Source organism: Diabrotica undecimpunctata, chromosome 2, assembly GCF_040954645.1.
Source record: "Diabrotica undecimpunctata isolate CICGRU chromosome 2, icDiaUnde3, whole genome shotgun sequence".
NCBI lineage: Eukaryota > Metazoa > Arthropoda > Insecta > Coleoptera > Chrysomelidae > Diabrotica > Diabrotica undecimpunctata.
The window spans coordinates 72,129,838-72,157,620 of record NC_092804.1 but is presented as its reverse complement, the minus strand read 5'-3'; the positions used below and the strand labels follow the sequence as shown (position 1 = coordinate 72,157,620).

The following is a 27,783-nucleotide window of genomic DNA, read 5'->3' as shown; positions in this document are numbered from 1 at the left end:
AAGTCCTAGCCGAAGCCCAATTGCCAAATCTGCTCAAGTGTATTAACTGTGAAACACATCCTGATCGAATGTCCCCGGTACGCAAAACACAGAGTGCAACATAAACTTAAGTCTAATATCAAAGACGTTTTAAACTCACCCGATCAAGTCTTTAACCTAATTGGTTTCTTGAAAGATATTCAGTTGTTCAACAGAATATGGCCCCTTATTTTCCATGTACTTTACTTATATTATTTAGTCATAGGTTCTAAGCTTATAGATTAACTGTAGCAATTAGTAACATGTGCTTATTGTAATTATTGTACACAATATTGTTTGTCTCAATGGTCACTGCAGCCGAGACACATTAATTTAAATAAAAAAAAATATATACAAATGCTTATTTATAGGTACGGGTATTATTTTTTAGGTCGAAATAAAATGTAAATTTATCAATTAATTTCAATATTGTATGTATATGCAAATCAAATTACGGTATTCGTGATAATGCTTCTCCTTCTTCCAGTGCACTGGATTGGTTAGGCAGCATGTGTTTACACTGGGGTGGATGTTTTACACAAAACTGGAGAGTTTCGCACAGCGGTTATACCAATACTGAGCGTCAGTAAGCCAAAATAACTTCGCGTCCCTTATGTATGCTAGGGGCGGTGCCTACAGAACCCCATTATTTTATGTATATAAGACTTATACACACGTAAATTGAAGAATTAAATATAAAATGAAAGTAATAAAAATACTTAATACAAAAAGAAAAAATATGTCTGGAGGGATGGAATGTACATAACTTTAAACAATACCCATAATAGGTAGTTAAAAAATAAGAAAACGGAAATACCAGTTAAGATATCTGAGACATGAGAGTGATAAGAGAAAATTAATGTAATTCTATAAAGAAAAATAAACAGTTAAATAATTGGTAGACAAAAAAATAGATAAGGAGAGAGAGAGAGGAAGAAGGAGTAGTTAAATTATTTATTGCAGCTCCTTAATTTGTAGCTCAATTTATCTTAGAATAACAAAACGCACTAGTTAAGGAGATAGTCTGCATCAAAACAAAATCTTGTTTCGCCAGACGAATTGGAAAACGATCTCGATCCCGATCAATACGGGATCTAATCAACAGAGCCTGGTGCTCAAGACGAGATGTAAAAAAAGCACATACACAAAAAGTATGCTCAGCCGTCGAGCAGAAAATAAATTCGAGTGTTGTCGCACCTCCGTTGATAATGCCTGCGCAGCCGCATATAAAGCTGTAGATAGAATTACATACCACGGCATAAAAATTCATAAAGCAATTAGCACTATAAAATACCGACTGTTATAGGTTACACACTTTAATATGACAATTTAGTTTTTCTCTAATACGTTAGCTATAAACCATATTCATTCTTTACCGTGGGAGATATATAGTCAGACAAATTTTCAGGTTTCAAATCTTATTACTTTAAGAGATACATATAATAATGTATGATGATGTATATTATGAGGTAATAAAATGTACAAAAGGCTTTTCAAAAGTACTACGATTGAAATGCATGGTTCAATTGGAGTTACCACAATTACCTATTACCAATACCAGTAGCTCTCTACCATTGCTGTTTTAATGTCAATTTACGTTTGAAATAGGATGATCTCGTTCAATAAGTTTTATATTAATTAGATCATACTATGCTATTTAATTTGCAATACGATTATAATATTCCAGCAGACGAAGATGCAATTGACGAATGTTTTCTTCCATCAGACTCGTCCCACACGAAACGGAGGCCACACTATTATATGCTCCAAGCATGGAAAAATTATACACTTCAAACTCTCTCTGAAAGTCGACCCACTGTTTCCAAGCAAAACAAAAATTAAAATAACTTTTTAGTCAAACGATATAGCTCTAAATGTTACACCATTCATAAGTTTAGATATAAATTTATCATTATCCCTCATCAAAAAGCGTCATATTTAAAGTTCTTATGTGGCGGGTTATGGTACTCTACTGTTTTTTTTTCCAATGAATTTTTATATATATACACATAGAATTCTGTGCATTGATATTTCTTATACACATAAAATACACTCGCGATCATAAAATCCGGGTCATCTTGAAAATTTCAAGTTTCTTAAATATTTTTGCCTCTGGTGCAGTAATAACCTTTTTTTTTTTGGCTAATGTATTTTTTATTTGTCATCAATGTTTGTTTTGAAAGAAAAAAAATGTTTTTTTTATTGTTTTTATTGAAAAAAACAGAAAACAAATCAAATTGTTGAGAAAACAGACATACGAAAAAAAAATGGAAAATACAGAACGTGGTAAAAAATCAGTGAAATTTCAATGACCAATATCGTGTATTGCCTCCCCTTGCTCTAATAACCTCTTGCAGACGACGGGGCATACTCTCAATTTTTCTCCGGATTACATGTTGTGGTATGTTATTCCACTCTCTCACTAACAGATCCTTAAGCTCCTGTGCGTTGTTAGGAGGAGGTGTATGGGTTTGAATACGGTTTTTCAAATCGTCCCAGAGATGTTCGATGGGATTCAGGTCCGGAGACCTAGCTGGCCAGGGTACCCTCGTAATTCCAACTTCGTCCAAGTATTACACACTGATCCTGGCAACATGCGGTCGCACGTTGTCCTGCATGTTGGGCATAACATGTTCTTCCGGAATCTCCGTAATGTACCTTCGTGCAGTTAGGGACCCATTTTCGATGAAGGGTAATTCTGTGTGGAAGTCGGAAGATATACCTCCCCAAGCCATGACCGAGCCTCCACCAAATGGCATTCTTGGAGCAATGCAAGCTTGTGAAAATCGTTCACCGGTTCTCCTCCAAACTCTTACACGTCCATCGGATCCAGTTAGGCAGAAACAGGATTTATCTGAGCATAAAACTTTGCTACAATCGTTAATTCCCCAATGCGCGTATTGTCGAGCAAAAGCTAGTCGTGCAACTCGAGGCACCCGGTGAAGTGGCGGTCCTCTAGCCATTACCCGAGAAGATAGTCAAGAAGAAGGAAGTCTTCTTCTGACTGTTGCAACACTAAAATTGCGATTTCGTACTTCCTCTAGACGATTTTGATGCATAACCGCAGTTGAAGTCCGGTTTCGTAAAGCCTGAAACACAAGGAAACGGTCATCTAGTGCCTTGGTCGTTTTTCTTCGTCCAGAGCCAGGTCGCCTGGTTAGCAAACTTGCCTCCTGAAAGCGTTGAAGCACTCGTTAAACCGTAGAAAGGCTTACGCCAACAGTTCTTGCGACTTGCCGTTGAGTGTGACCGTCTTCCACAAGTGCAACAATTTGTGCTGTTTCAACAACAGTCAAAGGCATTTTTGTCAAAAAATAAACACTAATAATGGCACTAATAAACACTAATGGTGACAGTATTAAACGTTTGTCCGTTGCATTTGAACAGAAAGTCGAAGTACAAACGAGACATTTAAAACAAGCGGAGTTACAGGTAGCGTTCATTTTGGAAAGTGTGCACTTTACCGCGAAATCGGCACTATTGGAATTCTTTGTTACAAAGGAAACCGCAACAATTCTCAGAAACATGCATTAGTTTGTATTTGTGTTATTATTATTTACGATAAAGCTCGTTAAAAATGAAATATCGGTGATTTTCAAGGTGACCCGGATTTTATGATCGCGAGTGTATAAATGCAGATTCGTAACTATTGAACACAACACGATCTATCTTTTCTTTTATGGTAGTAATATTAATTTCTTGAGTTCTCACTATACATTATATTAATTTTAATGGGACTTAATTCGAGAGAAGCTACCTATGTGGTCTTTAGATATCTGTAGATCTTCTGGCGTTGCATTAGGAGCGAGTCTACTCTGCGGTTGGTATATCTTATATTGAAACGACCTCAGCGAAGTAATATCTGCGTTGTGCAGGGAGAAACCGTGAATGTGATCCAGAGCAGTACAATCCTAGACCTTCCTAGTCGTCTCTTGTGTTCCATTTTTCATTCGATAATTAACTTTAAAAGCTTTGCTCTACTGCTTCTTATAACATTATGTGATTACGTGAATAAACAAAATAATCATTTCTGAGACACTAAAAATCCGTGTATCACCCTAGAAGTGCCATTAAAACTGCCCAAATTTCTGTGTGGTGTGCTGTTTACGCTGGATAAGTCATTGGACCATTTCTCTTTGAGAACACCGCAGGTCAAGCGACGACTGTCCAGGTCCAAGTCCAGGTTTCACAGCCAAATAAGAGAACGAAGTAAACATATCATTGAACGAAAGTAAGCGTAAATTGATATTAAGGGACTGGGTTGTAATACATCTCCCGTTTTGTAAAATGCTCGTCTATGTCATTAGAGATCATATCGTAGTACGATGTTAGCTAGGAACCCAGTGATTTAAACCGTTTATTCTGATGTTTGGTAATGGTTTATTTCTATTACGATTAAGAGAAATATCAAATGTGTTCGTTTTTGTTAGTATTTAATATTGTGGAGGTATATCTATATTTTTAAGACCCAATTGTCCTCCTTCAATGGACGAGATCTCAAAATACCGAGAGGATTTCGACAAGGTTGCGTGCTGTCACCAGTACCCTTCAATGTCTACAGTGAAGCGGTATTTAAAGATGAGTTCTCAGATTTAATTGAAGGTGTATCTATCAATGGAGAAGTTTTAAATAACTTACGTTTTGCAGACGTAACAGTAATAATGACGGATAATAAAATGATTTACAGAACGTAATGTAACGCCTAATGAATGCTGTCATGATTATGGACTAAGGATGAATTTGAAGAAAACCAAATTCATGATCATGACTAAATCAGCAGATGCGAACATCCCGTTGATTGTAGAAGATACTGTAATTGAGAGGTGGATACCTATAAATACTTACATGGATAACAACATCAAATGTAGACCAAACCAAAGAAATTAAGACACGTATTGAAATAGCACGTACATCATTCGTTAAACATAAAGTTTCTTTGTTGTAGGGATATAAGGTTAGGACTATACCTAAAGATGCTTCGATGTTACGTGTTCACTACTCTTCTTTATGGTTTGGAAGCATGGACATTAAAATGAGGGAATGGTTTGAATGCAATAGTGCAGAACAATTTAGAGCTACAGTCTACAGGGTCCGCATAGTCATGATGATTTCCAACGTTCGATAGAAGAGGGAACAGGACCTCCTTCCTAAATTACCCGATTTAGAAGTTGTTGGGCTACCAGGTTGTCAGCAATAATAGTCCATTGCCGATAAATAAATAAGATATTCTATATGTACTTAGTTTTAAGTTTAAAAGACCCTTTTGCGTGGTCTGCAAGGTTTCAAATTTTTTAGTGTTTTATTATTATTTTATGATATCTTTTACTATTTTGTTTTCATTTTGGGTTTTTATTTGTTTGATATATTGTCAGCACGTGTTACTTTTTTCATGAAGCTTTTCCAGTTGATATGATTACTAAAATCATCACGAATGTTTTTATTTCTGTATCCTGATTTGTTCACTTTTATCGCATAATTTTTGGTATTCGTTTTTTTTTTAACTCCTTTATATAATTGGTCGTCTTCTCGCTTTACATTTTTTTTCCATGTAAGTTATTTTTAACTATTCCTTTGAACTTAAAAATCGATAGGCCATTGTGGTACGAAAGGCCAAAATATTAATTGTCCTTTCTTCCGGTCAAACCTAAATAAACGGCAAAAATTTAAAGTTTTCTTGACCTCAAGCTGGGTTACTTGTTAATAGTTTATTTGAAGGTATCACGCACCCTTATACTTGTGATATCTATTTATGGATACAATATTCTTTCCACCAAAAAACTTAATAAAAATACTCGACTTTTTATTATTTACTAGGATAGTTCTTATGTTTTATTATAGTTATTTAATAATTATGTAGTTTTTAACAAGTAATTGATCAAAGCAAAATTTAAAAAATGTAATCCAGTGTTATCTTTAAGGGGACTGTTACTTTCTAAATTGAGAAAAAGACAATTTTTAAATATTAAACTTCCAACGGGATTCCAACGGGAGTTAATTCGTGAGACTTAAAACTAATAAATAAATCTTTAAAACGTTTTTTTATATTAATAAGGCGATTTTAGGAAAAGTTCGAAAAAACGCCGGCTTCTGGGGTGAATTTACCCCTGCACTAAAAAGGTGGGGTAGTTTTCTTTTACTTCTAGAGGTTTATTTAGTAGTCGTATATACAAAGCTTAAAAAAAATAGGTTCGAAAAAACGCCGGCTTTTGGTGTGAATTTACAAAGCTTAAAAAAATAGGTTTATTGAGATAGATATAGTAGATTTTGAGAAAAAAGTCTCCCAGTTTTGAAAAATGTGATTTCGATAAAAACGCGTTTAAAATCTTTTTACTGTAATTTTATAAAATAAAATAGCCGTATTTATTTTTTTACCTCTAATCAGTGGTGCCCTCACTGTCCAGTGAAAGCTGTAAATGAACGGTCATCATCGTCATCAACATCATCTTTGGCTCGACAATCCTCTGTGGATCCTGACTTGCTCTAAGATTAGTCGCCATTCTGTTCGGTTTCCATCTTCTAATCTCTAGTATCCGTAAGTCGGTCTCAACTTCATCTAACCACCTAATTCGCGCTCGGCCTCTTCTTCTTCTTCTTCCTATAGGTGTTCCTGTCGTTAGCTTTTTAGCAATCATGCTATCAGGCATTCGCATTATGTGTTCGGCATATCGACATCTGGTTCATTAAAAAGGTGGTATAATTCGAAATTAAATCTTTTGCGCCACTGTCCTTGATCGTTTATAGCTCCAAATATTTTGCGGAGTATCTTACGCTCCAATATTCCCAGAAGTCTTTCCTTCTTTCCCTTCGGCGTTAGAGTCCATGTTTCCGACCCGTATGTGAGGACCGGCCTCAGCAGTATTTTGTATATAAGAATTTTAGTTTTTCTTTTAATATTTCTTGAGTGGAATTGTTTTTGTAGTCCATAGAAGGCCCTATTTGTAAGGTTTATTCGTCTTTTAATTTCTTCGCTTGTTTTATTGGTAGTAGTCACTAGCGAATCAAGGTATGTGAAGCTGTCAAAACGTTCAAAGATATGACTTCCAAATGCTGTTTCCCGTTCCTTATTTATTATGGGATCTTAAGTAACCAACATGTACTTGCTTTTGTCTTCGTTGTTGACTAGACCGACCTGTTTCGCCGCCGTTTCCAATTCTAGGAAATATTGCTCAACATCTCGCTTGCTACGTCCTATTATGTCAATGGCATCAGCGTATGCTAAGATTTGTATCGATCTATTGTAAATAGTACCACCGTCTCTAATTCGTGTGTCTGGGACTGCCTTTTCTAAAGCAATGTTTAATAAGAGGCAAGCCAGGAAAAGCCAGGTATACTAACGCTCGCTTTTAAGTTAGACATTGTCATTCTCGTTAATCGGATAAGTTTTTCTGGTATACCAAACTCACGCATTGATTTGTATAGTACTGTTCTCTTGACGCTGTCGTATGCGGCTTTGAAGTCGACGAATAGGTGATGGGTTTCAATGTTAAATTCCAATGTTTTCTCGATGATCTGTTTTATTGAATGATTCTGGTCAATTGTTGATTTTTCTGGAGTATATCTGTAAATGGTCGGCCAAAACTTTTTTTTATAACTTTCCCTATTTTGGTGTCTCGCTGCCCCTTCTATTGGCTTGAGCAATACGAGCTTCGTCGATATTTTTCGTCCAACTCGTTGCTATTTCTCCAATTTTTATTGCAATTTTTATTTTTATCCAACTTTGCCAAAAAACTAAATAATTCAGTTTTTGACAACCAACACTTTTAATGACAACCAGATCCAGATTTTCCAATTGTTAAAACAATAATAATTTTCGATAAATTTCAACAATATAAAAAAAAAATTGTCGAGTTGCAGCTGCACAGCTGAAGCGGTACAGTGTTGTACAAAGGCGAGTTTCAGCTATGCGTACCATTATAAATACAACTAAAACAATGTTTCTATTTTGGATTTCTTCAAACTGTTAGGACAGTATTTCTATGATATTGAAAAATATTTTTAAGCAAAAAAAACAAATCGATTTTTTGAAAATTTAGAAAGTGAGAGTCTCCTTAATTACTAAGAAATATATTTTAAGCTGGTCTGTATCAGTAAATCCTTGAAATTAATGGAATAGCTGTATTAACAAGAGTGCTTAGTCCCCTTAATTACTAAGAAATATATTTTAAGCTGGTCTGTATCCGTAAATCCTTGAAATTAACGGAATCGCTGTATTAACAAGAGTGCTTAGATCGAAAGAAGAAGTAATTCAACCTTAACTAACAGACTGACTAATTAAGCTAGCCTTAGGATGAGCTTTTTATAGAAAATCAATCTGGCACTACTAATACAAAATGAAACGCAATAGATAGAGAAGTAAAGAAGTATTCAGTAAATCTCAGCGTGGTAAAGTCCTCCCTAATTAATGATAGTAGGTCTGATTTCTCTCTGTGGAAACAAAGCCTTAGTATTCACTTCTCACCTATAAACTAAATTGGCAATTGGTCTAGAAACACTACACAAACAGCAGTAGGTAGGAATAGTAGGAATCAAGTAAAATATTAACCCAAAGAATGCTCTCGGTTATCATTTAATTATGAAAGAGTTACTAAAAAGTGTTGATCGTAAAGCTATTTTTAAATTGTCCAACATAACTAAAGTTACCTTCATATTAAATAATCACGCAGTATAAGTAACCTCCGTCACTAATTAGGGTTCTAGGATCTCAAAAAAAATATAAGTTCTAGAAAGTCTAACCTTTTCTTGGCATACATATCAAATTTTAGTACGATGCATCTTTTAGTATATTTTTGACAGCTGCATAAAATTAACGTGTTTAAAAAAATGACGTATATGAAAAAAAAAAACTGTTTTTGATCTCTTATTAAACATAACTATTTAAAAAATAAAACGGCGTAGGAAACAAAAGAAAACCTAGATAAATAGTATGGGAGTAAAGCTCCTTCAGACTACACTATCAAATTTTGGTTGCGTGACTTCCGTAGTGGCCGTATTAAATAAACTACGTACTGGACGACCCTTCGATACCCTTGCGTTTGCTGACCATTAACCGAAAACATAATCGTGTGACCACTTCTCAGCATTTTTGGGAAGTTATAAAACACAATCCGTCGGACATTGGGCGTCGACTGGTAACCTTCGATAAAACCTGGATCAACTATTACGCACCAGAGAACATAATGAGTGTAAGGCAGTGGATTAAAGCTGGCGAAAATCCTCCGAAGTGGCCAAGAGTGGCGGTTGAATGAATTAAGTGGGAAAGGTTATGGCTACTGTATTTTGGGATTGCAAAGGTATAATTTTTGTTGACTATCTTGAAAAAGGTGAAACTATCAGTAACCAACATTATTGTGCATTATGGACAAACTTAATCAGAAACGGCTCCATATGCAGAAGAAAAATGGTTGTTTCTCTAATACAATATACCGGCTCATATGAGCCTTATGCCAACTAATGCATCTATTGGGCTTCGCTTTGCTTTCTTATTTGACTTATTCTCCTAACTTGATCACCTCCGATTATTATGTGAAGAGATAATTGACGAAACAAACGCCTATTTTACAGAGCTTCCAGAATCGTACCATTCAGACGGTATAAAGAAGTTGGAAAATGGCTGGAATCGTTGTACTGAGCTAAAAGGAGACTATATCGAACAAAATAAAAGAAATTTCTGGAAAAACATATTTTTCATTTCGAAGGTGTTTACTTGTCAGACCCACCTAGTATGTGCTTAGAAGAAGAGAAGTCGCCGAAGTTATTATGGTTATTAAAAGAGAACAACGTCCAAATGAATTTTCTTCATAAAGACTGATATCATTAATTCCTCTAATATGCAAGTTATTTCAGAAGCTCAAGGGAAACTTATATAAAACTTCTAGGGAGCTGAAGGGAAAATTATATAAAACTGCCATAAGACCAGCTATGATGTACGGAACTGAATATTCGGCAGTTTAAAAAAATAGGAACAACGAATGTGTGGCGTAAATAAGAACACTTGATTGATGAGTGGAGTGACAAAAAATAATAAAATTAAGAACATATTAAGGGAAGTCTACTGATGGCACCGATTTTTGTCGAGATAAGAGTGCATAGATACGGATGATTTTGGGATGTTCAACGTCGAAACGTTGATCACCCCATACGAAGAATTGCTGATCTGCGGGTTTCTTGGAGGAATCGGAGAGAAAGACCAAAAAAGACCTGGATGAAGACGCTTAGGCGTCAGTGTGTCAGCAAGAGGATTGATATTGGTATGACCCTAGATAAAAAGATATGGAAAAATGTAATAAGGGAAGCCGACCCCGCATAGGGATCAAGGGAGAATGATGATGATAGAAAAATAGCATTTATAAATGTAGATGCACTAACAAAAAATCCGTTTAATATGTTTAAGATAACTAAAGGGAAACGATGGGGTTATTTCCACCGTGCCCGTAGCGCACCAAACCCTCGTGGCGACCTGTCTAGTTTTTGTTACAGGGTTTTGGTAGGTAGCTGATTCGTTTTCTGCCTCTTGTGGGGGTGAAAATTATACAACACTTTTAATTCGCGGTTTATTTGCTTCCACAATCTTTACATTAACGCTAAACAACAACTTAAACACTTATCACTAAACTACTAAACTATTATAACTTATTTGCCCTTGTTGTGTGGCACGAGTGAGAGAGACGAGGAGAGAGAAACTTCTTTAGCGACTTATATAATTGACAAACTTAATGAGACTGACTATATTACTAGAGAGGGCAAAGAGACGAGGGGTGTGCGGGCAGAAGAGGTGTCAAATACGCTGACTATCGTCTGGTCTTTTTTAGCTAATAGATATTTAATATTCACACTACAGAGGCGGCGTTAGATTAAATTTGAGTAGTGAACAATTAGTTGGTTTTCCAACAATAACTATTTATGAGCAATTGGAAGATAGGTTCTATAAAATGCCACCATGTCAAACAAAAGTTATTATACAAGATTTTAACACAAAGATTGTAAGACGTATACAAGCAAATAACAGACTGAAAGAGTAAACAAAATAAAAGTAAACTAAATGGCAGAAGAGTCCTAGAATTTGAAGAGTAATATAATTTGTATGACATTGACCCCAAAGAAATTTATAGATGTTCCTACGTTGTATGATCAGTCCAAAAGGTCTAAGGTTATAAGAAAGCCGTTTCAAAGATACGTTTGTTGCCTGCTTATGGTCTAATAAATTATTTGTTCTCTAAAAAAGGTAAAAAAAGAAATAATTAGACTTACAATCAGTTTAATTTTACTACCTATGACGACCGGTTTCGCTTTCTAAAATTTGCAAAGCATCATCAGGTCGGTGGTACAAAGTAAATTAAATGCTGAAATTATAAAAAGCCCTTATTAGGGTGCTGTCTTATAAGGATATAGATCAAAAAGTTATAGATCAAAAAAAGTTTTAGTAATTATGCCAATATTACATGTCTGTGTTAATTAATATGCATAAATTGCATTAGCAGACAGAGTAACAACCCACAAATTGGTAAGAGAAAAAGTCTGTTGAATTGTGATACATTAGAAATAAACAAAATACTACTTACATTCCGGCACAAGAATTACTATATAGTGATTGGTGATTCATAGTTCAACCTATCCCTTATTACTGATAATGAGTGATCTTCGGTCAATGTTGTAACTGTCTAACAACTTAGGAGGGAGTTTCTTGAGGGGATGGGTGTTAACAGATGATGTAGGAGTAAGGTATTTCATTTTTCAGATTTAAAATCGCCTATACTCGAAAAATATTAAAAAAATGTTTTTTCTGAGCAAAAATAGGTGATTTTTGTGATTTTATTAAAAAAAAAATGTTTAACTTTTTCTGTTTAAAAGGAATCCGCAAAGAAACCGAATCAGAACATTTTTCTAAATACCGTAGCGGTCTTACAATCTGGAACTACATACAATAATAAGATAATATAAGTATAATACCTCCCAAAAACGTCTTATGCCAATAACTTTAACTTACAAAAACATATTTTCTTTTTGAAGGAAAAAATTTTCTCTTGCCTTTCGAAATCTTGTTCTTTCTTTAGAATGAACCTCTAAAAAAGTCTTGAAATTTATTGCAAGACATAGCTCAACTAAACTAACATAAATGTAGCTAGTTTGTTTAAAACTAAGACCTCAACACATGCTGGTGTGACATCACCACTAATGTGGCGTATTAAGAGGCATTCCATTTAAAATGTTTGTTTTCGTTAATAACACAAGAAATTTTAACAAATATTTTAAAGTAGCGGGTAAAAGCAAAAGTAATGTATGGTACGTGAGAGACTGGATTCACAGCAGTATTCTTACGCATAATTGTTGTTTACATAATAACGGGTGTGGCAAAAGAAGCGGGACGGTGTAATATTTTGCGAAATTTACGTTGCATGGAGAAATTGAAAAATACGAGTTCATTATTTTTCAAAAATCTATCGAATGACACCTGGCCCACACCAGCCAGAGTTAGGGTCGGGTGGCAACTTTAATACGGTATGAAATCTTTAATAGAGACATCTATTTTTTATTGCAGATTTTGATTTCTTATGAAAAAATAAGTAACTTTTATTGTTAATCTTTTATTGTCTTGATAGTCTAAAAAAATAATGGAAACGATTATGTTTGATGTCTTTCAATAGATTTTTGAAAAATAGTGAACATCAGTTTTCCCTTGTGTTTTTTACTCATTAGAAAATATAATAATATATGTTTCAACGAATGTCAACCACGCTTAAATACATACTATTCTTATGTTATGGCTGAGTAATTATTTCATTATTTTTTTGTTTTAGCGAATGAAGTTTTGAGTAGGTAAGTAAGTAGCTAAGTTCTTTTACGTCTTTATATCAGCAAATAATAAGCAAGTCCCAGCTTATTTAAATAACTAGTTTATACTAAGCAGTATACTCTACCAGGTTCTCCAGTTTCTTAGTTTTACCTTAACGTTATGCAAATTAATGTGTCAAATGTAACACTACAAGTACCTTGCAAATACCTCAGTGATGCTTATACATTAACTTTCATTATCTAACAATCAAAATATATTAAATGAATACAAATAAAGCTAAGAAGTTGATAACTGTTCATATGTCTACCCAAAACAAACAGCAAATAAAAGGCATGCATACCTAATTATTGTACAAAATTCGAATTAAGAACGAAGTGGCCGTTTATTTGTTTAAAATTTTCATACATTAAAATTATGAAGAAATAATATCAGACAAGGGCGGATCAGTGAGAAAATGATTAAATTTGGATGTGAGAGGTGGCATTTGTATTTTTTCAGAAACAATTGGTGCTAACTTAAGTAATAATAATTGATTTATCCTCTCTCTCAAACAGGTCGGGAACATTATTAAAAAAAATTGAAAATTTAAAAATTACTAAAAACATTTACTTTTTTCTACACTCTAATTGACAATTAAATTTTCTATACGATACGGCTGGTTAAAAATGGTTTATTTTATTACCCTTGCTGCAAAATAGCAATAAATACAAACAAAGAGGGGAAAACACGCCTTTTCTTATATGTTTTGGAACCACTTAGATTATTAAATCGATTTAATAGATTTTGCATAATAATTTAGCAATCTAATTTTCTTTTAATTGATTTTTTTTAAATGTTGTACAGGAAAAACTAGACCATATAGAAGTTTGTACCGAACCTATCTAAAGTACTTTATGGAATTGAAATCGGATTATTTGGAAGGCCTCAGGAACGTTTTATAATTATAAATAATTTTTCGGCTTATAAGCAAATAGAATATCTCGGTAACTATTGGCTTAAATTAAATTCAAAAACCGGCGTTAGAAAAGACTCGCCTAGGCCCCTCTTTTAAAAGGAAAAAGTTAAATTACGAGTAGGGGTTCCTGAGATATCGTCAGAAGTTGACCAGCATTTTTGACAAATTTGTTAACAATAGATAAATGATAAAAATTTTTATATCTTCAAGATATTTATAACATATAAATATAAATAATATATACTTAACATATAAATATATATTATAATAATAAAAACCATCTGTATTAAGCGTGAAAAATTAGGTTGAAGAAAATTGATATATTAAAATCGGTATACTTACGTAAAAAAATGTATTTTCTCGGCTTTCAATGAAGCAATTTTCTTTATTTTCTAAAAATCATACAAACAATCTGAATTTTTTTGAGAATGTTAATTTTGGGACCCCAAAAAAATATGCAAAAAGGTTTACTATTCCTACCCCTGGCTTCCCCCTAAAACCACCCCCCTCGTAGAGGAAAAAACGGAAAAAATCGATTTACCAAGAATCTGTACTGCGTCGTAGAAAAATATAGTTTAAATAAAAAATGTAGCTGATAAAATTTTGAACAAAAATATTTGTTATACCATGTTTCAAAGTAAAACGTTGCACGTCATAATTTATATATAGTGACGTGACATATTTAAAATTTCCAGAACGTCAACCTTAGAGTTGAAATTTTACTAACACAGCTAATAATACGAAGCCCATACGGAACTGCTCGATCTTTCATAGGCGTCAATATGGTATAATAATTAGAAAAATGTAATCATCATTATATTGGGAATTTTAGAATTATATTGATTAAATAACCAAAAACATTTGTTATTATTAATAATATAAATTTTATCAAATAACACTTTAAGTCTAATATTCCACAAAATAATAATTTTAATTAAATAGATTAGAGAATTTTACGCAATTTGTGATGGGTAGCTCTTTCGGGGCGACAGACTCAGTAAAACACAGGTTGAAATAAAAAATTTAATCTATTAATTTAGCATATATACAATAAATAAAATAAAATGAATTCTACGCCGTACATACAATAAATAAAAATGAAGTGAATTCTACGTCCCCGTCTGGGTCCCGCGATGAATGAACTGCCCGGCGAACGTCTATAAAAGAAAAGACATTAATTATTACTAATAAAGAAATGAAGTAGGTGAAGTCGATCACACGCAGACTTATGCTCGCTTCCGCTTCAATTCAGCGGGAGCTCCGAACGCACTCGCAAATAAAATATTCGGCTGTGCAGACCCACGGTAATGTTCAATACACAGTACCGATGGGTTCCGCTTGGTTAAGGACAGAGTACGATCCTCAATACGGAAATCTCTCTGTCCGGGTTGGCTCGCAGGTTCACTACACCGGCGAGTCAGGGAGCCTAGAGCGCTAGCTACAAGACTGTCTAATTCCGCTACTCACACGTCTTAAATAGCCGTTCCGAATCCCACCTCGTCGTCTCGTTGTAGAAGTGGATGCGCAAATATTGACACTCCCACGGTTCGAACTGTTAAACGATCAGAACATCGTTACAAACTGATACGAGAATACTTCAAATTTGAATGACAGTTCAGCGTGTGGCAAAATTGATTAAAGTGTTGCCGCTTTTTTAGAGTAAGAATTTTGTTTATGTTTTGATTTCTTACACAATTTTATTCGCAATATATTATTTATTAATAAATTGTATTTATAAATGCATATTAAATTTTGTAAAAACTGATTACTGTTGTGTATTGGGATTGTGATATGCCAAAACAGCTAAATAGTCTGTAGAAAGCTGATGAGCTTTCATATAAGATAGATTATTTTGAACAAGAAATAATGGCGGGACATTTTGACTTAATGCTCTAAAAGAGGTAAGTTTAAAATTTAGAATATATAATTTTGTATTAAAATGTTTTTTTATGTATTTTAGTGTGTTGCAGTGGTCTTAAAACTAAGTGTATTTACTGTTAATATAACAGTTTGACAAATAGTTGACATTTTAAAAATTCCTCACTTACTAAGTGTTCTGATGTTTTGGCAACGCTGGGTGGTTCTGACGTCGTAAAACTTGCAATTGTGCAATCATTTTTATATGAAAAATTCTATTTGATCCGAGTGTCCTATCGACAAAAATCAAAAATTGTTTTAAAGGTGAAGAAAGTAGCTTTTTTCTTATGTAATTATCTGACTTTTGCATTTTGCCGCAATTAAAGTCAGTTTCTATAAAAGTATTTAATAAATGTTGCGCGATTATTGCCATTTTTTGCCAAATTTATTACTTTTCTATTAACCTGTCACTATGAAATTTCCATTGTTAAAGCCCAATCTTCAAAATCTATGGCATGAAATTTCGGTTTTGATTTTTGACAAAAAATGTGAGGCATTTCAATTATGCCTAAAAAACGCTGAATTTAAATTTTCACATTACAAGCGATTAGACGTAGTTTAGAAAAACGTACTTGTATAATAATAAGAAAACAGGTTTAGATCGTTTGTAATGTAAAAGTTTAAATTCAGCCTTTTTAGGCATAGTTGAAATGCGTCACGTTTGTTGCCAAAAATCAAAACCGAAATTTCATGCCATAGGTTTTGAAGATTGGTCTTTAACAATGGAAATTCCATAGTGACTGGTTATTGGAAAAGTGATACATTTTAATGACTGTGGATTTGCTTGATATGCACTTCGCTTGTGCCGCTGGTTAATAATCAAACTCCGTGCGAAAACAAAACTGACTTTATTTTGAATTACACAATACATATAATATGAATGCTAAAGTATTATGTCCGCTCGCGCTAAATGCTGTATCACCGAGCTCGTCTCGTATTTGAGTGCTGTCTGTCGTCTTTTGGGGTGTCTTAAGGGACTCGCCTTATCTTCACATATGGCATAATATCTTCCTACGCTACTATGTTGCCGGGTTGTAAAAATGTATAAAATAAACTTGAATTGGATGGAGGCGTGAACATGGCTCCCGCCTTGGCAAACACTGCCAACAAAATCGTCTGCTAATGCTAAATGTTCAAATGTTCAAACTACACTTAGTCCGAAACGGGTAGCGGACACACCTTGGAAAAAGAACGAGTTATGATACCATTGTCTGTCTTTATCCTAAAACTCTGGCTACACCATCACTGCCGCGTAAAAGTTCGATCACGCGACCTAACCTCCACCGTAATGGAGGTAAATTGTCCTCTTTTATGAGCACTAACGTGTTTTCCGCAACTTCACCGTTAGTAGTAGTCCATTTCGTGCGTTTTTGTAGTTCGGAGATGTATTCTTTGTTCCATCGTTCCCATATATGCTGAGAAAGCTGCTGAATATGCTGGAATTTTGAGAGCCGATTAACTGGAACATGACGCAAATCTGGATCTGGATTGGTAATAAGTGGTCTTCCGATGAGAAAATGTGCAGGAGTTAATGGGGAGAGATCATTTGGATCACAGGATAAAGGATGAATCGGTCTGGAATTTATTATAGCTTCAATCTGCACAAGCAACGAATAAAATTCCTCGAACGTTAAGTGCGCGTTTCCCAAAACTCTATGCAAATGATGCTTAACTGTTCTTACTCCGCTTTCCCACAGTCCGCCAAAATGTGGAGAATAGGGAGGTATGAAGGACCACGAAATATTATTCTTTAGCAAGGATTCTCTTATCGCTGGAGTGTGCTGCTCTAAAAATTTTCTTAACAATTTTAACTCCGAACTAGCTGCTATAAAATTGGTTCCATTGTCGGAAACCATCTTTTGAGGCTTGCCTCTTCGCTCAATAAATCTTTTAAAGGCCAACAGAAATGATTCTTTAGACAGTTCTGTAACTAATTCTAAATGTATGGCCTTCGTACAAAAACAAATAAAAAGACACATGTAACTCTTTATTAGTTTACAACCTCGACCCTTTCTATCGCGAATTAAGAAAGGGCCCGCATAATCTACACCAGTTATAATAAACGGTGGACCACCTGCGAGACGCTGGGCAGGTAGGTCACCCATTATTGGCTGAGTGGATTTAGATTTTAATCTAAAACATTTTACACATTTGTGTACGGTACGTCGCGCTAAATTTCTTCCTGATAACGGCCAGAAAGTTTCTCTTATAGTTGCAAGTAAAAGCTGAGGACCAGCATGCATCAGATCCTTGTGAAAATGATTAAATATTAACGATGTAACTATATGATCTGCCGCTAAAATGATACTCTCATGATGCCCTGATCATCAAGATATGGAGATAAATCATTTTGTAAGGTTGGTCCGGCCATTTGAATACTATTTAATGAAATGCCGTTTGTAGTTGGCGCATTACAATCGAACACAACGCGCAAACGTGTCGTCAAAGAATTTTCTTTTAATACTGGATGATGTGGCATGAAATAAAATGTAGTATTTACCGTAAAGTCTGTTGCCGCTTCCGTAATTTTGCATAAACCTTTCATATGTCCTAACTCTTTATATTCCTGGATGAATTCGCTATAAAGAGTTTTAAGATTGGCATCTTTATTCAACTTACGCTCGAGATTTAAAAATCTATTTTTTCCTTGACGAAATGAATCACCGAGTGAACTTATCGGTTCCTTGAATGGCAATGATACCATGAATTTGCCTGTCGCGTCGCCTTTCACCGTATCTTCGAAATGTTTTTCGCATGCAATTTCTTCGCCCGAGAATGCAGGTTTTCCATTGAAAACCTCTTCAAGTTCCCAGAACTTACTTAGCTGTTCTGTAACTTCGATTGTGTTTGTGAAATTACACTTAGTTATTCGCTTTTCTGATGCTTTGTTTTGGCTGATATACGGCCCTGCTATGATCCAGCCAAACATTGTTTCTTGCATGAATGGTTTATTTTTACCTAAACTAATTCTGTTTGCGCCCAGTATTTGCCAAAATAGATCACTTCCTATCAACAATTCGACCTTTTGTGGTTTATGAAAATAATTATCCGCTAATTTTAAATGTTTAGGTATCTGCAAATCGCTAATGTTTATTTCAGATGCCGGCACGCACCCCTTAATTTCTGGTATTACGAAACAATTTAAAGTTGTATGAAAAGTTATATCGCTACGCGACTGTATATTTATTTCGCATTTGAATCGAACGGGAGATGCAGTATTATTTATGCCCATGACTGATATGTTCGCGCTTGTCGTTTTTAATCTAAGTTTATCGCATAAATTTTCGGTTATGAATGAGCTTTGTGAACCGCAATCTAACAAAGCTCGCACTATGTATGCCTTACCTTGGCCGTCAAAAATATTAACTAATACTGTGGACAGTATAGTTTGATCTGCAGCGCTAACTGCCGAAACTGACAAATTGGTAGTGTTTAAACTACCTTGTATATTATCTGCAGATCGTATATCGCTCGCGTTTTCTATCGGTTGATGAACTAAAGCTGCGTTCTGTTCGCTTGACCCATCTGGATGCAATAACGTATGGTGTTCTGACGCACATTTCTTGCATGTTGATTGTCTACACCGCTTATAGAAATGTCCAGGTTTAAGACAATTTGTGCAAAGATTGACCTGTCTTACTTTATCAAACCTGTCCCTAGATGAAAGTTTTGAAAATTCGCCGCATTGATAAATGGTGTGTTCCCTTTTGCAAATAGGGCAACACTGTGTATTATCCGATTTATTTAAAGTTCCCTGTGATGAATATAGACCGCGAATGTGATGTGAATATTTCGTATTCCGTGAATAAGCGCCCGCCTGAGAAATATTCCGTGTATTTTGTTTTTCAGCTTGATTTACCTCAAGAGATTCTAAGAGGTCCGCCCTTCATTTTAAAAACGTTTTAAAATCATGAAAACTAGGAATTTCATTATGTGTTTTGCTATTCTCCCATGCGCGTAAAGTCGATGTATCGAACTTAAAAGAAATAATATGAATAAGGAGTATGTCCCACGAATCAGTAGGTAGCCCTAGCTGCTTTAACGCGTATAAATGTTTCGAAAAAATGTCAACTAATTGCCGCAATCTATTAGATGACTCTTTATGTATTGGCTCTATATTAAATAAGGCATTAACATGATTGGAAATTAATAATCTCTTATTATCGTACCTTTCCCTAATTAATTTCCACGCAACTGCATAGTTTTCGGCGGTAAACTCTAATGTTCGTATGACCTGCGCCGCACCGCCCTGTAATGAACTTCGTAAATAATGAAAACGCCTTATATTGTCTAAGTACTCATTTTTGTTAACTAAAGATTCAAAAAGATCTGCAAAATCTAACCAATTATTATAATTACCATCAAATTTTGGTAACTCGATAGGTTTAAGCTCAATACAATGCCCTGTATATGAATTCTTAGAGCGCTCACTTGCTTTATCGCTTTCTAGACAAGCTACTTATTGATTATCGCGAATGATTTTTCGCGCTACCGCTAATTGTGAATAATATTTGTTATAGAATTCTTCGCGCTCCGTATATTCATCCTCTAATAATTCAAATTGAACCGTATTTTCTATTTGCCCCTGAACCTCATCGAATTCGCCCTGTAAATGTTCTATATTATTTACCATTTCAATAGCCTGTAATACTTCTAAATCTGAAATCGTCTCACCCTTAGTTATTTTATCATTTAACGCTAATATAAATTTCGAAAATATTGTGAGTTTGCATTTAAAACCGCCCCTTTTTCGCTTTAAATTCTCCATAGTTTTATAATGAATTATACAGTAAACAGAAACAGATTATAAATCGCTTGATATTCGACCCTTAACGTTCTCAGAATTATCACATGTGCAGAATAAAGGTACAAAGACTGATAAATAAAGGAAATGTGAAATGGATATGCTCACCAAAATATTTGTATGTTTATTCTAACAGCTCTAGCCTCCTGGCGCCAAGGATGTTCGTCTCAACTCGTATAATAGGTCTTCACAGATTTTAAACCCACAGTTGTCCAATTATGTAACTGTCTTAAGAATAACGTTCGACAGTCTATAACGCGCTCGGGCCACTATGAATGCACTATCTCGCCCGCTAATTTGATGACACAAATATGAGTTCGGAATTCGGTGAATTTACACTGTTTCAACACAAGAATTTGATGATACGACTCGAATGGACCATGGATTTGCTTGATATGCACTTCACTTGTGCCGCTGGTTAATAATCAAACTCCGTGCGAAAACAAAACTGACTTTATTTTGAATTACACAATACATATAATATGAATGCTAAAGTATTATGTCCGCTCGCGCTAAATGCTGTATCACCGAGCTCGTCTCGTATTTGAGTGCTGTCTGTCGTCTTTTGGGGTGTCTTAAGCGACTCGCCTTATCTTCACATATGGCATAATATCTTCCTACGCTACTATGTTGCCGGGTTGTAAAAATGTATAAAATAAACTTGAATTGGATGGAGGCGTGAACAGACTGTATAGACACTTTTATATAAAGCTGCATTTTTCATTTTTAAAATGCTCTTTGAATTTTGTCGATAGGACATTGTGATCAAAAGATACAATTTTATTTAATTTTTTTTTTTTTTTAATTTTTTGTTGAAAGCTGAGAAAATATATTTTTTACGTATACCAATTTTGATATTTAAAACTTAATCTGCTTTAACCTAATTCATCGCAAATGCCGGTCAACTTTGACCGGCTGTATCTCAGGAACTCCTGCTCGCAATTTAACTTTTTTTTTCTTTTAAAAGAAGAGTTAAATGCCGAGTCTTTTCTAACGCCTTTTTTGGAATTTAATTTAAGCTATTAGTTACCGAGATATTCTCTTTGTTTATAAGCCAAAAAATCGTTTATAATTTTAAAACATTCCTGAGGCCGTCCAAATAATCCGATTTCAGTTCCATAGAGAGATTAAGTACGTTATTATAAGTAAAAAAATTGGCAAACTTCTATATGGTCTAGTTTTTGTTGTGCAAGACTTTAAAAAATTCTTTTTTTTTTTTTTTTTTTTTTTTTTTTTTTTTTTTTTTTTTTTTAATTTACATTGCAAAGTATTATTATGCAAAATTTATTGAATCGATTTAAATAAAATTCGATGTGCCGTTTTATTATGTTATAAAGATTTTCTAGACGAACTATGAAGTTATTAAGTACAATCTAAGTGATTCAAAAACGTTAAATCAGAAAAGGCTTGTTTTCCCCTCTTTGTTTGTATTTATTGCTATTTTGCTGCAAAGGTAATAAATTCAAACATTTTTAACTAGCCGCATGATGTTTTTAGTAATTTTCAAATATTTTAGTTTTTTTATTAATGTTACTGACCTATTTGAGAGGGATAAATCAATTATTATCGAAGCTACCACCTATTTATTTCTGCAAAAGTCCGAATGTTACCTCTCACATAAACCTCAAACAGATCCGCCCTGGTCTATACAGGGTGTTTCAAAAAGGTATGTCATAAATTAAATCATGCAGTCCGGGGACAAAAATAAATTGATTGAATCCAACTTACCTTAGTACAAAAGTGTACACAAAAAAGTTACAGCCCTTAGAAGTTACAAAATAAAAATTGTTTTTTTGTGTACACTTTTGTACTAAGGTAAGTTGGATTCAATCAATTTATTTTTGTCAAATGCGTGATTTAATTTATGACATACCTTTTTGAAACACCCTGTACAACATATAAAACAGAACGCAACTGTTTTCAATTTCCACGAAATAAAGTTAACATATTTCGTTGAAAGTTGAGAAAAAGCTAAATTATTTTTGTGTATGTAAAAGAGGGTTATTATTCTCTATCCAACCGGTGATGGCTTATATTATGTATTTGTTTGTTGAGAATGTAATATGTACACATTTTTAAAGGTTATCTAAAATTTCAAAGTCATGGATCAATTTATGACTTTCTGTAGTTATTCGTAAATGTTTGGCAATGGCTCAGTTATGTTTGTTGACGCTTCCTTCTGTCTGACCTGTGTATTTGGTGAACTTACACGATTTGTACATTCAACTGACCAACTAAAAACAATACTTAAGTTGATGATTTGTGTGGGTAGCGGTTATTGACAACTCAAAAATCCTAGGAAATATAAAAATTTAAATTTCCTAACTACAAAATTGGTTACGCTCAACACGAAAAAATGTCATCTATCTATCTATAAAATCTATAGTCAAATTTATTAAGAAAAAAAAATAAAAGGGTATAAAAATTGAAAAAAGGGAGATCATTGAATTATACTGAAAATCCAACTTATACGTCTAAAGATGATAGTGTGTGGGCAAACGTTTAACTTACTACGAGGATAAACAAAAAAAAACAGAGTTTGACGTTATAGTTCTCAATTTTTCACTATAAAGACCTTTTCCCCTTTTGTGCAAGAATAAGTATTTATTGGTTTAGTATCATTGTATCACTATAGTGTCATCAATCATCAATTTTGAAATGAGAGAAGAAAGAAAATGCACTGATAAATTTACCGCAATCAGAGATGTCTTTGATGGATGGAGTTGTATCAAATTGCAAGAAATCTTTAAATCCATCTGAATACTTGTTCGTGGATGAGCTGAAGTCCCATTCCGAGGCACGGCTCCTTTTTGGGTTTAGATGAAGAGTAAGCCGGACAAGTACGGTTTAAAGATTTGGGACTAATAACTGTTACTGGTAATGTTTACGTCTTCCAGTCTGTAGTCCTAAGAATTATATTTGTTCATTTATCTATGGCTTACTTAATTTTTGGATATCTTTATTAACGTTTTTGACGTGACAACGTCTTAAATTAGGTTGTGGCTCGGAGTCACTCATGAAAAAGTGTAACGCCCGCTCACGTCTGTTACGATGAGTCACCGAACGAGAGAGAGGCCCGCCGGACCGGCGAATGCCTTGCGTCTCTCTCCCACTCAAACATGATCGGTCCGCTGCGCGCGCAGCACTAGAGAATTAGGCGCGTTGAATCGGTGCGTGCTTGTGTCTCTGTCTTTCTCGAGCGTTTGTATTTAAATAAATCAATAAATAAACGTCGATAAATCGTTTAAGTTTACATGTACAATGTTTTAGTAAACAAAATATATTTCTATAGTTAAAATTTGTGCAATTCTTATTTTCATTCAATTCCTTGTTCCTATTGTGCAATTTAATAATATTCCTATCAATAAATATTCTACCGAGAAAAAGACGTTGTCACGTAAAATCTTCGCCCGTAAAACCGACTTTACAGGCAACCGATTTTTTCTTCAATTACCTTGTTTGTTTTTGTTAATAATCTCTTAATATTTGTATGAAAATTTTAATTTTAGTGAGATTGAGTTTTTTGCTGCTATGACTTCTCTTTACTTTCAGGCCATAATAAACAAAAAGCTCTTCCTATTTTCAACTTTACAATTTTTGGTTTTGGTGGAATATACTTTACAGTTTGATTTTGCGTGTGTAGAATGCATCAGCCGCCCGAAGTCAAAAGGGGCACGTTTTATTTATTTACTTTTGGAAATATTTACCTCCAGTTGCATTATATCATGCAATATACAAAAATAAATTATTGGCATATATACAATAAGCGAACCAGAGATTGTTAAAGAAATTGGATATATAAACATTGAGTTGTGGAATTTATATACAAAGAAATGTTTAAAATGGAAGAATCTTCATTACTGAGTTGTTTAAAATATAAATTTTAATATTTTCTTGGAGGTAAAATTTACTAAAATCGAATACAACTTGCGAACCGTGTTTCGACAACAACAATATGTTCGGGAGATTGAAACGTATTAATATAAGATAAACAAAATCTCGTTAATTCAGCCAGATATTCCCAAATTTCCTTGGTACAAGTCTTGTAGAGCTTCCAGGAGGCACATAACTTCCATTGTTAGAATAAGATTCGGACACGCATGTTATCCAAAACACTTTATATTCATATTTAAAATACAGGTTTTGGATGATGACAAATGTAAGCATTGTGGAGAGGAAGGTGATTTAGATCATATATTTTTTGATTGTTCTAAAAATACAGTCTACTCATCCAAACTTATAAATTATTTATTAATATATAAAATAGCAGCTCCTTGGAACATACTAAAGATAAACAAAAGAACAATAGCAGTTTTCACATATAAAAATATAATAAGATGAGTCATATGAACAGGTACCATAAAAATAAGACAGACTATAATTGATGATCAGTTGCGGTTGAGTCAATACACGATAGGAAGTTAGTTTATATCTTCACTAAATATGACTGTGATGGGTAGATGGGTATCTGGTATCTTAGATTAGATTCTTCTTTTTATTTGGGGTGTCTTCGGTCACTAGAATTCTTGAATTGTTGCAAATAATGTATTGTACTGAAAGTAAGTAGGTAGGTTGTAGGAGTTAAACGTTTTGAAACATTTTTAGAAAACAAAAAGTTGAAATACATTTACGATACCTTGGAATAACTGGACCATAGAACAAAAGCAGTAATGTTGTAAAGGGATGGGATCTTCTCTCGAAACCATCTTGTTTACAATGGTCGTCCTGCAGCAAATTGGCGTATTGTATGTCTTCCACTAAGTAGGGAGATCCTAGAAATTTCAGCAGATCTACTGAATAAACTGCGCCAAGCAATAGATAGTTTATTTAGTTCTTCTATTAATTGACGGATTCTGCAATTTAGGTAATTTTTTATTGTTTTCGAGCCAATGAATTAGTTTGACTTTGATTATTATTTCTAAAGTTTTTAAGGCACAAGAAGCTAAACAAATTGCTAATATATGAATCTGGATCTTCAGTACCTCGATTGAGATTTAGAATTGGGATAGCTGAATATTATTTTAAGCTTGTTGGAAATTCTGCCCGATTCCATATTGTATTTATTATTTTGCGAAAAATTTCTATACTTGATTGAATATTATTAACTCCCGGTGCTGTATTATTGTTAGTTTTGATTCTTTGTTTTATTTCCATACTTGAGCATTCCGTGTCTTTATCATTCGTGCTCAATGAAATAATTAGCCAAATATTTGTTTGCATCCAACTTGGAGTAATTTTATTAAAGAAAATTTCTACCTACTCACCTATCTGGATCCTATTTTTTGCAGGATTAAATGTTTTTTTTTTAATTCACAAGGAAACTAAATTCCTGTAGCTGGCTGTAGACCATGTATCACGAAAAATTTATTTAAAAATTCCTTTATAAAATGTATATATTAAAACACCCTATGGGGCTACATTACAGAACGTTTTCGAAATTAATATTCTATCATCAGTGCTATCCTAAAAGTATAACCACTTTAATTAAAGCAAACATGAAATTTAAAATATTGACCAAGGTTAATAGAAAAATGTGGTTAATACTTACTGGATGTACATGTTTTGAAAAAATTCTTAATAATGTAGGTGAACTGAAGTTCGGTAAAAATTTGTGGTTACTGGTAGGCAACCAACTATGCAGGTATCTGAATTCAGTGGTGGTGAACTAAAGCTTTTTATAAAAGGCCCTCTATGTTTTTACACTCTGCAATAATTGAAAGTACCCAATGGTGTAATATATACATATATATTACACCTGTGTAATAATTTACTTAATGGTATAATATATAAATTCGCACATATAAATAAAAAGGAAATTAAATATTATGTAAAATAAGCATGACTGTTTTAACTTCTTAGTGATATTACAGGGGTTTAATGATATTAAATAATTTTCTCAACATAAAGGATGATTTTCGCGCCTGTCTATAAAAGATTTACCTTATGTCACAAGAAAAAACTTATTTAGATTTATGATCAACAAGCATATAAAAGACAAGTTGAATAATCTAAAAAAGCGATAAGATACCTTAGTCGCATATTTTGTTATGTAAAGAAAATAAAACTTTTATATGTGTAAAAGAAAAAGAGTAACGACGTTAACAGCAACGGACTACATTGCTATTAATACCTTGGCACAATACTTTATTATGTAAAAAAATTTACATGTCTAACCTAAATATGTAAAGCATAGAAAACTTTGTTGATAGACTACATGAGAGTACAATTACACCAGGCATTAAATACTGCATATAAAAGTACAAAAGTAAGGACGTTAATGGCAATGGACTATCAAATCTCAACGACAAGAAAGCCAACAAAAAGTTGGAGAAGGACGTGTACGCAACTCGATTTTCTATAATTTTTAATCCCATTGAAATTTTTAATCATATATTTATCTCTTGAACACTGCAAAACGAACGACAGCTACTTTTATGTATACAATTATTTGACGGTTGTTGCCGATTGTACATTACACAAGAGACAGAAAGTTTTTCCGTCCACATTTTCCGTCATTGACATGCTGTTTTAATGGTCGATTGAAGTATTACATGGAAAGTATGTCAGAATGAATGCCTAACACAATCTATTCTTTAATATTTAATGTAAACAATGAATGAACACCGTTTTATATAAAAAGAACTTTCACGTTGTCTACCGAGACGATTAAAAATAAGCGAAAGCGTTTTAACAGAACGCTACTTGCTGGCTAAATTGCTTATACCAACCGTAAAGGCTGTGTGAATGATTATTTGGCTTTTTGAATAATTTAAAAAGAATTCGACAGTCTTTTTTGGATACTTTCTTAGGCGGACACTTAAGCTTAGGGTAATTATTCTCCTTTTGTTATTACGAAATTTTTGGACAAAGAAGATTGTTCAACTTGTTTGATGTATTCTATTTCGGGTTCCTTCAAATATCGCAGGTTGGAAAATCGTCGCTATCTGAACACTATTAGCCACATTTCTAAAGAGCTCTAATGAGCTGCAACGAAACCATTATATTAGATTTTTCTCATCGAGGACATTCTGCGTCTGCCCGAGTTTTACCCTTTTAGTTAACTGATGATGGAATGATTTAATTCCGAAAAGATCTTCTTAAAATAAAAATTTAAGCTTGTAATAAGCAATTTTTTTATAACTTAATACACACGAACACCACGTGCTTTGTATTCAACAGGTATACTAGCCACTCCTGGATATTTCCACTTCATGGTTTGTTCCAGTTTCACTTTTAATTTTACCCTCCTTGTATCTTCCCTTGCATAATGAACTTCATCATCATCATCATCATCATCAT

General features: G+C 33.8%; 1 protein-coding gene across 2 annotated transcripts in view; it reads left to right on the top strand.

Annotated features, from left to right (window-relative positions):
• Nucleotides 1–27,783, top strand: part of EcR (Ecdysone receptor) — a 995,783-nt gene that overhangs the window by 64,528 nt on the left and 903,472 nt on the right. For both annotated transcript variants that reach the window (XM_072523096.1, XM_072523095.1), the window contains exon 2: nt 12,813–12,831. The gene's annotated coding sequence lies outside the window, so the exon portion shown is untranslated. The remainder of the gene's footprint in view (nt 1–12,812; nt 12,832–27,783) is intronic.